Source organism: Adiantum capillus-veneris, chromosome 23 (genome assembly GCF_014529385.1).
Source record: "Adiantum capillus-veneris isolate H3 chromosome 23, ASM1452938v2, whole genome shotgun sequence".
NCBI classification, from domain to species: domain Eukaryota; kingdom Viridiplantae; phylum Streptophyta; class Polypodiopsida; order Polypodiales; family Pteridaceae; genus Adiantum; species Adiantum capillus-veneris.
Window position 1 is genome coordinate 147,699,988 of NC_140953.1, and position 13,089 is coordinate 147,713,076.

The following is a 13,089-nucleotide window of genomic DNA, read 5'->3' on the forward strand; positions in this document are numbered from 1 at the left end:
TATGCTCATGACTAGAATCTGGCTCTTTTAATTCCTGGTTTGGTGGGATTACTTGTGTAGGAAGGACACGGATCACATCCTCAGGTTTTGCAAATGGTGGTTCTAGTAAAGCTTGGGCTGTTTGAATCATTTTCTGGCACATTTCAAACCTTTGCTTTTCTAGTTCCACATAGGGATATGTCATCCACCTGTGTTCTTGGGTTTGGTTGTTTTTGAGCCTCACATCATAGGCTTTCAAGAGGGCATCTAATGTCTCATTAACCTTCTCTGCCAACACAGATCCTCCTGAACTAGCACTTCTTGGTTTCTCATCCATGGATGTTTCTTCTAGAGGTTTAACCATCTGTGTAAGAGAAGGTGCCTCCTTTTCCTCATGTTGTTTTATCTTCTCCTCAGCTTCAGTAAGCTTCTGAGCTAAGGATTTTTGCTCTCGTTCCCTGCGTGCTTTCATCCTAGTCTTTCTAGCTTTCCAACTATTTCGTTTGCTCTTGGTTTTCTGACTAGGTGCGTTTGTCTTTGGTCCATTATCTGTCTTTGGACTCATGTCACTTTTCATGTTCTTTGTCTCTGGATTCTCATCAGATTTCTTTTGAGCTTGTGCTCTCGTAACTACTTGAACTGGTACAACATTTCTACTTTCTGAGCTACTAGGGAGCTGAACAATCCCTAATACATTTGTCGTGATTTTCCTGATTTGGTTTGGTTTTTTTGGGCAATCGGGGATCAAGGAGTGATTCCACACTCAAGACAATAGGCATTTACTTCAGTGATCTCCGTATGAGGACATTGTTTGTCCAAGTGGTTGTCACGACTTTTGTGACAATCTGTCTCTGGTTGAGGAGATTCTTTTAGCATTTCCTCTTGGCTATACGCAAGCTTTGACCTAGATAAGCCGCTATTTGCAATGAATCGCAATGTCCTTTCGTCCATTTCATACCTTATTTCTTTCGACTGAAACCCAAGAGGTGGAGGTTGTACCGGCCTCACCACTCCATGTGTTTCTCTCACATTTTGTTGCTCCGAAGGGTAGTACTCACTTTGGTTGCTATACCACATTGTAGCTGGTACTGGCATTGGTTTATTTGATGCTTCCATCATTGGCATGTATCTCATGTCTACCGGCATTCTAGCACATGGCAGCGGAGGTTGTTGTCCTAAGACAAGCTGTGGCCTTAAAACTCCTACTGGTCCTGGCGCATTCCCTGTAATGTATCTAGGTGGAGTAGGTGCTTCTGGAACAGGTTGTACATACATCTCCCTAGCATTTTCCATGCTATAATAGCACTCTTCCTCCGTATGGTTCGTCCATTTTATCTCAATTGCACACCACTTCGGCTCTCCCGAATCAGACCTTACAAGAGGAATCAACCTCTTGACCAAGTCGTCGATAAGCTTTTCTTGATCAATAGGTGCCTATGGCTTGGCAATGGACTCACTTATCTGTGCAACACTTTGCTGAGAAGATGTGTCATCTCCTTGACTCTCTAAGTCCTTTTCTTTGTATGCCTCACAGTTATCCACTAGATAAAGAGCTTCTTTGATCAACTCGTTTAGCGTCATCCTCCTTATCATATGCAAATCCTTCTGAAGGCCCGCATGTCTCATTCCCTGGATAGAGATTAGCATCAGTCGTGCTTGTGTAGGTAATTCCGCTCTCGGACAGAGCTTAACATATCTCTTGAGCCGTAATGATGCTTTGTGTACTGATTCATCCTCTTTTTGTTTGAATCTATGGATTTGCGAGACTGTGTTGTGAGCAATGCCTTTTGGCAAGAATTCTTCAATAAACTCCTCAAACAGCTCATCTAGGGTCTCAAAATCCCATTTTTCCACCGAGTCGAACCATGTAGCTGCATCATCTTCTAGAGTCAATCCAAATCCCGCAAACTGTGTTGCAAAATTTGAAACTTCCTCTGCTCTAATCACTCTTCTAAAAGCCGTTACGTGATCTCTCGGATCTTTATCTCCGAAGTATTTTATGTTTACCCATTTCTGGACTTGGGATGGTCTAACTTGTCGATTGTCTACAAGTCTAACCAGAGACTCTCCCAATCCTTCTCTCGTTATCGCTCTTGAAGGGAATCCTGGTGGCTCTCTTCTTGGAATTCCTATAGGAATTCTCGTGTTTGGTGGAGGCATTTGTGGTCCTTCATTGACCAAATATCCACCTCTTTCTAGAACAGTCTGTGGGTTTGTGCTTTCTACAACTCTGTATTCTCGTCCATACTTGTCGACAACTATAGATCTCCATTGACAGTCGACTCCGTATGTGTAGACATATAAGAGCTTGTAATCCATTATCTCTTCTAGGTATGGATCTGAGCGCCTATAAAGATTGACCTCATTGTCGTCAATGTATCTATATAGTCCTTCACTCTCATGACCAATCATCCAAACTCTCTCAACAAGATGGATCTTTATCAATTGCAAGTTTGGAAGATCCATTGTGGGAGGATATTTCTCTATCGTCGGGATCTCCAAGCTTGTGTAAGCTGCGTTTGAACCTAAGGTAGACATGATTTCTGGGCTTAAGAGATTTTTCTTGGTTCAAGTAGACTTAGTCCACTGTGTTCAAGTGCTTTGGTTAGGGAAAAGTCGAAACTAGGTCCAAAACCGCAACCGTTTCGTCACAATTCTTGCAAATTGTCGCTTTCAGACACCCCTAACTTTCGGATGCATTTTGAGGCCTTAAAAGATGTTTTTTTCAAAGTTGAACTAAATGGTTGCCGCTCTCAGATCTGTAGAGCCGCTCTCAGGCTACGTTTTGATATAAAAACTTTTCCGATCCGATACCGTTTGTGAAAGTTATGGCCAAAATAGTGAAATGCAGTTTAGATTGGTCAAAATGAGTCCAAATTCAATTTTAAAAGAAGATTTGGGATCTCTCTGACACTGTGAACACTTCTATATGGTCAAAATTACAGTTGGACCCTAAAACTGGCCTAGAGACATCCTACGCGTAGGATGTCTATATGCTCAGAATTTAACAAAATTTGGTCCAGAGACTCCCCTTAAGTCCAGCAACACAATGGTATGCTCAGAATTTCATTTGGACCTAAAAATGGCCTTGAGACATCCTACGTGTAGGATGTCTTTTTGCTCAGAATGACTTGAAATTTTCACCCTAGATTCTCCTTGATGTGCTGATCACAGTGGTGTGCTCATAGGTTGGTTTGGAGTCCTAAATCAAGTGTTATCATATACATGTGGTAGTGATGTGTGTGAACACACTAGGATCGCCGAGGCATTTTTTCCCTATTTAGGAGGTTTTTTTCCCCCGTGCATTGTATATACGCCCATCACTCTAGGGCTATCTATCTTTCCATTGCACACTAAGTAACACACTCTCTATTGTGTGCCTTGAGCTTCCTTCGTCTTCTCCAAGCTGTGTGTGTTTCTCTGCAACCCTAATTCCAACGATTGGTATCAGAGCAGGTCACGTCCTCCCGGGCTTAGTCGCCAGCTACTCCAGCACACGCCTGCTCACTTCCTCTGATTTCAGTGAGCTTTGATTTGGGCTCATTTCGGCCTCCATTTCCACTACAGGCAGTACTGAACAGTCTATTTTGTCATTTTGTGCAAAAATTTTGTCAGTGTCGTTTTCTGCATAACAGGTGCCTTATAGTCCTCTATGGTTTGTGCTATACAGCACAGGTTGTTCCCGCTCCGTTTCTCCTATTTTCGGGCAGTTTTCACATCAGGTGCAGCATTTACCATGGCTGACAACAACAACACAGATGTGTTCAAGATGTTTGCTGCTGAGGACAGGTTGGATGGGGACAACTACCCTATGTGGGCTTATATGATGCAACATGTTCTTGTGTCAAAGGGTGTCTGGAACATTGTGCAGGGCATTGATGTACGTCCTGGTTCTAAGGATGTCGGCGATATTGAGGATGTTGCAGGTCTTGCTGCAAGGATTGCAGCTGTTAGAGTTGTTTTGCCTACGGCAGAACAAGCTCGTTGGGATGTTAAGAATGCGCAGGCTCATGCATTGATTGTGTTGTCTGTGAAGCACACCATTGTTCCTCACATCCGTTCAGTAAAATCTGCAAAACAGGCTTGGGATATTCTAGCAGGTCTTTATGCAAGCCGCAATGAGGCTAAAATGGCTTTGCTACGTAAAGAGCTGGAATCGAAGATTATGCATGAGGAAGATGATATGGACACTTTCCTTGCTAGTGTCAAGGATATCAATGAGCAGCTTATTTCTGCAGGTGAAGTCATTTCAGACAGTTCCCTTGTGCAGACTGTTCTTGATGCCTTACCAGATTCTTACCAGACTTTTGCTAGTACTTGGAGACTTATGACCCAAGGAAATCCTGAAGTTGTCAAGTTTGATGCATTATGCACATTGCTGTTGCAAGAGTCACTTTCTAGAAAAAACAGGACTAGGCAGCGTGCAGTTGTACAAGATTTTATTACTTCTCAAAGAAAGAGTGGTAACAGTAATGCAGCCACTTCTTATGGTTCTGCTGCGAGTGGCAAAAATTATGTTCCTAATGCTTCTGCTGGCAGCACTTCGTCTGGCAATTCTGGTGATAAGGGCAAAAAGAAGATGCGTTGCCATTATTGTAAAGCAAATGATCACTTGATCAAGTCATGTCCTAAGTTCAAGGCCAAAGAGGCTAAGAAGAAAGAGGGTGGTTCCACTGCAAATGCTGGTTCCACTACAAATGCAGCCATTATTAAGTCTTCTGTGAAAGGAGATTGTGATGCTGATGTTGATGCAGAATGGGATTTTAGTGTAGAGTGCACTTACAATCCTGTTGTCCATGATGCATGCTTGTAAGTTGTTGTAGATTCACATGTGTGGTATTTCGACAGTGGTGCTACAAAGCACATTACCTCACATCGTGAATTGTTTACCTCTCTCGAGTCAGTCCCTCATGGGAATTCAGTCACTTGTGCCAACAACGCCTCTTATCCAGTTCAGGGAGTTGGAAAGATTGTGCTCACTGCTGCTAATGGCAGTTCCTTCACACTTGTTGATGCACTTTATGTACCTGGTATCAAGAAGAATCTCTTGTCTGTATGCGCACTTGCTAGACTTGGACTTGTAGTCAAATTTGTGGATGACAGATGTACAGTTCATGATCTCAGTTTTGGTGATGAAATTGTTGCATCTAGGCTTTTGTGCCGTGGGCTGTATAAGCTCACTTTGTATGACAAGTGTGGACAAAATTTTGCAAATGCTGTTGCAGATTCAAGGGCTATTTCAGATGAAAAACTTTGGCATGCACGTTTTGGTCATCTGAATTTAGCCAGTTTGCTGCGTTTGCAGAAATCTAATATGGTTGCTTCTTTGCCGCCTCTTGAAGCACCTGTCAAACATGTTTGTGAAGGCTGTATTTTGGGTAAGATGCAGCGTTCTAAATTTCCAAAGGATGGTTCAGTTCGGGCCACATGCAGGTTGCAGCTTGTGCATAGTGATGTTTGTGGGCCCATGCAAACTCCGTCCTTGGGCAATTACCTGTACTTCGTGACTTTCATTGATGACTACTCCAGGCATGCATGGGTATTTCCGCTTAAAGCGAAGTCCGAAGTTTTTATGTGCTTCAAACAATTTCTGGCTATGGCTGAAAATGTCTCGAAATGTACTATGGGCACCCTCTGTTCCGATCGAGGGGGGGAGTATATGTCTCATGAATTTAATGCATTTCTGGCTAGTCATGGGATAAAACACCAATGTACAGTGCCTTATACACCTCAGCAAAATGGTGTTGCTGAGAGGAAAAACAGGTCACTAACAGAAATGGCACGATGTATGGTCAAAAGTCAAGCTTTGCCGCATTCTTTTTGGCTTGAGGCCATCATGTGTGCCACTTATGTACTTAACAGGTGTCCTACGAAAGCTTTGCAGTCTATTACTCCATATGAAGCATGGCATGATAGAAAGCCTTCTATTGAGCACATGCGTGTTTTGGGCTGTTTGGCATATGCTTTGGTGCCACAAGTGCAGCGCAGAAAATTGGATGATAAGGCTGTCAAATGTATTTTTGTTGGTTATAGTGCTGAAAGCAAAGGTTACAGGTTGTATCGTCTTCAAACAAAACGTATTCTGGTTTCTCGGGATGTAGTGTTTGTGGAAGATTCTGTTCAGCCCTTGCTGTCATGTACTAGAGACAGTAATGTAAGCTCACAAGACATTTATGACACTTTGTTGTCTCTTTTCAGTGGTGGAAATACGAATGTAAGATCCAATGAGGCAAATGTACAGCCTATGGGGGTTTCTGAAAATGTTTTAGATCAGCCTATTACTGATGCAGATGTACATGATGAGGCTTGATGAGGAAAGGGCTGAAAATGAGCAGGCTAGAGGTATGCCAAAATGGCTGGTGCACACTTTGCGTGACAGTAAATTCGATGCACCTTTATCTAGTCGTACTCGTTCAGGCTCTCACCATGCATCTTATGCATCAGATTGTTATCCTTTGGCTGTGTCTAGTTTACATGATGTTGAGGAGCCTCTATCTTTTGATGAAGCACAGAATTCAGAAAATTGGATGGCTGCCATGCAATCAGAATATGATGCACTTATAGAGAATGACACATGGACTTTATGTGATTTGCCTCCTAGCAAAAAGGCCATTGGTACGAAGTGGGTTTACAAGTTGAAACGCAAGCCAGATGGTGAGATCGATCACCATAAGGCTCGACTTGTTGCAAAGGGTTATGCACAGCAAAAAGTCATAGATTATGAAGAGACTTTTCCTCCCACTTGTCGTATGACTACTGTGCGTTTTCTATGTGCATTGGCAGCTCATTTTGGTTGGGATGTACATCAATCAGACATTGTTACTGCTTTCTTGAATGGTGACATATTTGAGGAAGTTTATGTAACGCAGCCTCGCGGTTTTGTCATAAAAGGACAAGAGGGCAAAGTGTGCAGATGTAAGAAGTCTTTGTATGGGTTGAAGCAATCTCCTTGTGCTTGGTATGAGAAAGCTAACACTCATTTGGTTAAACAAGGCTTTCGTAACAGTCCAGCAGAAAGCACATTGTATGTAAAGCGTGAGGATGATGTATTTCTCATTGTGGTTCTTTATGTTGATGATTTGCTGATCACTGGACCAAATGAGAGACATATTGATGAATTTAAGGCTGATTTGAATGCTACTTTCAAGATGAAAGATTTGGGGCTGTTGCATCATTACTTGGGTATACAGTTTAAGCAGTGTGATGGTGGTATTGCCTTGTGTCAGAAAAGTTACATAGAGACATTGCTATGTAAGTTTGGACTTGAGGATTTCAAACCTATTGCCACTCCCATGGAAATAGGTTTGAATTTGAGTCTACATGATGCTGGAGATCCTACTGATGTCACTCTTTACCAAACTGCTGTTGGCTGCCTCATTTATGTATGCAACACGAGGCCGGATATTCAGTTTGCAGTCTCACAGGTCAGCAGATTTATGCATAGCCCAGGGTCTAAGCATTGGCAGGCTGTCAAGAGGATTTTCCGCTACCTTAGTGGCACTTTACATCTTGGCTTGTTTTATCCCAAGGGGGGATCATTGCCGCCAGACTTACATGCTTTTTTGGACTCAGATTGGGCTGGTTGTTTTGACACGCGAGTGTCCACAAGTGGTTTTTGTTTCATGCTTGGCAGTTCATGTATATCATGGTTGAGCAAGAAACAACCTACTGTGGCCACTTCGAGTTGTGAGGCTGAGTATAGGGCAGTCTTCACAGCTACGGTTGAGTGTGTATGGCTCAGATGCCTTATGGCTGATTTGGGTGTTGGACAGGACACTGCCAACACTATCTACACTGACAGTCAGAGCGCATTGGCAGTTGCAAGGAACCCAGTTTTTCATGCTCGCACAAAGCACATTGAGGTGCATTACCACTATGTCAGGGAGAGGCTCTCAGCAAGAGAGATCAGCTTGGCTTATGTGCCAACACAGGACAACCTTGCAGATCTTTTCACAAAGGCATTGTCTCGTGAGAAGATTGAAGCTTTCCGCAAAGCTTTGGGTTTACTCCCCTTTGTGGACTGATCCCGTCCTCAGGGCATGGCACTTCCCTTTACTCATGCGCCAGTTCTCGTTCACCGCATCACTCCAGGGGGGATTTGTTACCATATACATGTGGTAGTGATGTGTGTGAACACACTAGGATCGCCGGGGCATTTTTTCCCTCTTTAGGAGGTTTTCTTCCCCCGTGCATTGTATATACGCCCATCACTCTAGGGCTATCTATCTTTCCATTGCACACTAAGTAACACACTCTCTATTGTGTGCCTTGAGCTTCCTTCGTCTTCTCCAAGCTGTGTGTGTTTCTCTGCAACCCTAATTCCAACATCAAGCTGGAGACATCCTACGCGTAGGATGTCTAACTGCTCAAATTTTGTCCAAACTTGATCCCAAGATTCTCCTAGTGCTCAGCAACCCAATGGTATACTCAAAATTGAATTTGGATGCCAATAGGTCAAGATTTGGGCTGCATAAGCTTCTAGTGCACTCCAAGAGTAGGATGTCTGACAATTCTTGTCTTTGCTTGGTAAATAGGCCAAAGTAAAATTTTGACCACTTTATGACCCTGGAGACATCCTACGCGTAGGATGCCTTTTTGCTCTATTTCAGCTCAAACTTGCACTGTAGCTTCCCCTTGATGTGCTAAGCTCACATCTATTTTTACTTTTTGATTCTGACACCTATAGGTTGGTCAAATGATCAAGAATCTGTTCCAAAAGCCTGATGTTTGTTCTGATGAATTCCCAAGTCAAATGAACTCCAAATTGGACCAAATTTGCCTAGGAGGCTTATCTTAGGCTATATGACAGCATGGTATGGTCACATTAGAATTTTGGTCTCAGAATCATGCAATACAACATTTAGAACATGCCTTTGGAGTCATCCTATGGTTTGGTCTCAAAATTAGGCCTTGGACACAATTTGGATAGGATGTCTGGCAATTCTCGTCTTTTGGCTTTAATGTGTCAAAATTTGGCCAAATTTTCACTTTCCAGGTGAAAATAGGGTAAAACCTACCTTCTGAACACACTGGTAACCTCAGTTTTTCCAAAAAGTGCATAGATCACCCTGAAGACATCCTACGTGTAGGATGTCTACTGATGAAATTTTTTGGCAGAATTCATCCACAAGCATCCCCAAGTCTTGAGCACTACTTTTCAAGCATTCCTATCAGTTTTTATGCAAAATTGTGCTCAGAATCTTAAGTTTCTTGTTTTCTTTTTTTTGGCACTCCGTCTTTGGTCTTTTGGGTGTCGAGAGTTGGTCAAAACTCTAGTTTCAATGTATACTTAGGGTAAAACCCCCCTTCTGAACACACTGGTGCAGTTAGAATTTTCAAATTTGGTCTCCAGAACCCCCTTGAGACATCCTACGCGTAGGATGTCTATGTTTACAGAATTGCAGGTTTTCTTCACAGAACCCTTGCAAATGCTCTTTTATATGCACAACATCAGTCAGTCATACAAAAATATCCACAAAAGCTTGTTTAATGCATTTTTACCCTCAAAAGCACACTTTTCCGTGATTTCAAATGCAATCAAGCACTTTAGCAAATAATTCAGTGCTGAATAGCTCTAGATCCGAATTGGATCACTTACCTAAAGCTACTCCTACAAATCATATGGGGTTTTGCATCTATGAGTAGAAAAACGCTTCACTGCCACACACGGACTAGTAAACACTTTTATCACCTCACAAATCACTCGGCCACCAACAACTACTCTAATCCATAGATCATAACTAAACCTATCTAATCGCAGACTCTCCGCAAGACACACGCTTCCTGGCTACCCACTTGATTGCGGAATATCCTCTTCCGGATCCACTTAAGAAAAACGCTTTCTTTAGCCGAAACTAAATCAAGCAACCATCACACGAGTGTTAGTAGGAAACCAACTTAGGTCCTTGTGTCCCCGGCAGCGGCACCAATGTTGGACGGGAACGACTCCCACACCCATGAAGTGCATGCAAACACTACTTAGATCAACATAATGTCAATCGAGGACACAGATGACACGACAAGCACATGGAGGAAATCTCTTTAGCTTATCAGGCTGAGACCATCCTACACATACAACACTCTGGAAGGCCAACTATACCACAATGAAGAACCTCACTGTTCTCAACTACACCACCTAGCCACATACATACATACGGAAGGTAACTCACCTAATCATGCCAGATTCGTACAAAACTTAAGGAACACCATCCCCTCACTAGGATACACCTGTCCCTAAGCTTCTACACTCAAAACCCTCACTCTAAACACATCTACGGAAAATGTGTAGGATGACAGAGCAAAATTTTGAAAGTGACCGAAACTAAAATTTATGAGTACCTATGCATAGCTTATGTCGCACGATTCTATAGACTACTAGCACGCAGAAAACAGACATCGTTTGATACACTTACGGCCACAAATAGCTCTTAGATGCGTCGGTGTGTGCGCTTCATCTTGCGTGGAATGCTTGGCGTTGTCGCGTAGCTCTCCTGAAGCCTACAACAATGGTGCAGTCAGATCTCCAATCTGTTGAGCGAGCTAGGCGTAGCTAGAGGATAAAGCTCATGCTCACTCTCTTTCTCTCTCACACACAGTAGAGGGCAGCGCTAGAGTTTTGATTCTGATTAAAATTCTCCTTTACAAAATGTCCTAGGTACCTTATATACTAAGGCTACCTTAGGTTTAACAAAAATGGGATTGAAAGGGTCAAATGGCTTTGTATTTACAATCTGGAAGTGCCATTGCACCCCGGCTTCTGAAACTAGAATAACTACTCATTACAAATGACGTTTATAGCCATAATTTGCAGCATTTCATAACTCGCAAAATATAAGACTTTGGTACGAAACTTGAGTTATGTTGTGTTGTTGACCCAGCGGTCAACAGAGGGCCATGCCAGGGGCCGTCGGTTGCACCTTCTCTAAATGGATGCACGACAATTCTTGACATCCCTCCCACTTGAGACTGAAAACCAAGACAGGACTCCTTGCGCTCTTTGATGCCAATTCAAGGAGGTAATAACATTCACTTTTCTCTTATAAAAACAACTTAACCCCAAAATGTCTCTCCTTGAATTGGCTTGAAAATTCCAATTGAAGTCATCATACTAAATGTGAACTCAAGCTTTTAGGGTCAACTGGTGGGTGTTCTCTACTTCACCCTTGGTTCAAGGTCACTGACACTTTTTCTTGGTTATGACAGATCACAACCATTAGAGCGTTCCCCTAAGATGAGTGTATTTAATAGCTACACAAATCCCTCATTGCCAATTTTGATTCCCTCTCCGTAGATTGGAATCCCTTATCCCATTTTTGACTGGACAACATGAAAATTGGGTTCAACTTTTTGGCCTACAAATTTACCCTCCGGAATCCACCCACCCACCGTACCATTTGGTAAATTCACCGTTTCAAGGTAGTACTATGATACTAGAAAATATTATTCCAAACATGTCAAACCAAGAATACATTTCAAGCATTTGAAAGCAGCATGCAAATTGTTGCATACCCTTGCAAGTGTGCATTTATCAAGTCGCTCCCACCTTTTTCCTTTTTAGAATATTTCACTTCCTTTTTCCTTTAGTATTAGTAAACTTATGTAGTTATCTTCTAAGCAATCACATATACTCCTCTAGGTATATCCCTATCCTCGTCCCAAGACTTGGGTATCTTGTCTCCTCTGCCACGTGCAGAGGCGGTACACATGACACAATTTCCAATTCTTATTTTTCTTTATCTTATGTGGGAAAGGATTACAAAAATAATCTACTCTAGATTATTTTTAAATCAATAATCCGAGAAGCAGAGCAAAGGTCCGGCTGATAAGGAAAATTGTGAAATAGCCCATTTAGGTTCCTAGCCTTTACAAGGTTCCTTTTACCAAAAAACAAGAAGAGATCCTTAATTAAATCACATCCTCCTCCCTTATCATGATCCATTCATGGATCCGTTTTCCTTCCTCCTTTTCTTCTCGACATCAGGCGTATCCAAACTAGACTGATTTCCAGACGCATCTGTAGGTCCCTATGACCCGTCCGAAACTCACTCCCATTCAATCCCATTTCTAGGGCAGTAAATGAACCCGAGATCAAAACATAGACCAGCGGTTATGAGTCTTAGTGGAAATTGATCATCCCCCATTGTATCCCATAGATGAACGCTTGGGTCGGCCTTTTCCAAGCATGTAAGACAAAGTTCACACTTAAATCTTCTATGTTGTGCTAGGACTATCCCCATCAAATCTTATCGGTAAAGTTTTAATCCTAGTTTAAATTTAGATTAATTTCCTTGAGATATAATCTCTTAGTGACTAATTCATTTTATTTTTTAATCAAACAAGACCTTAAGAAATACAACAAGTCTCTTGGGAGTTTAAGATATTGTCTCGACGTAAGTTTCAAGTTAACCTCAACTTTGACGAATCCCATTTTGGTCCCTTTGCATCATTTGCCATCCATGGGGCATATCCATGGAAGTGATGGGAGTTTTTATGTTCAAGCACCACGGTCATGATATCCGTGAAGCTATCCCCTAACTCCCCCCTTTGAATTTGCAAAACAAACTTGAAAGTAGACAAACTTGAAATGAACAATGCATATGATTGCTACCATGAGTTTTGATTTGGTGTGATCTATGCTAGGTAAACACAAAACTTCAGAATGCACCAACTTGAAATCTTGAGACAAATAGTTAAGAAACTTCCTTTGAGTGCTTATGCAAGAGTGAAGCCCTTCCCTGCATGATAGTGTACGCGTAAAAAAATTTGCAAAGTTCCTAAGAGTGGATATGTAAGTGAAGTGAGAAATGCTCATGTAATAGTGTATAAACGATTTAAAAATTCTTCTTTAAGAAGGGATTGAAGAATATCTTTGCTACCGTGGAGACGATTAATTATGTAGCTAGAACTTAGAAGAAGCTTAAGGTTTTGGAAACTTTCAATTGATAAGAGGGGGGGCATAGCCTTAATTGGAAGGAAATTCCCACTTCCAAGGAAAAACTCCTTTGATTAAGATAGAGCTACCTTTCAAAACTTAACTCTCTTTGAGAGAATTGGTATTAACTTATTTGTATCACATTCTCCTTACACACATTCTCTTTTCCTCTTTGAAAG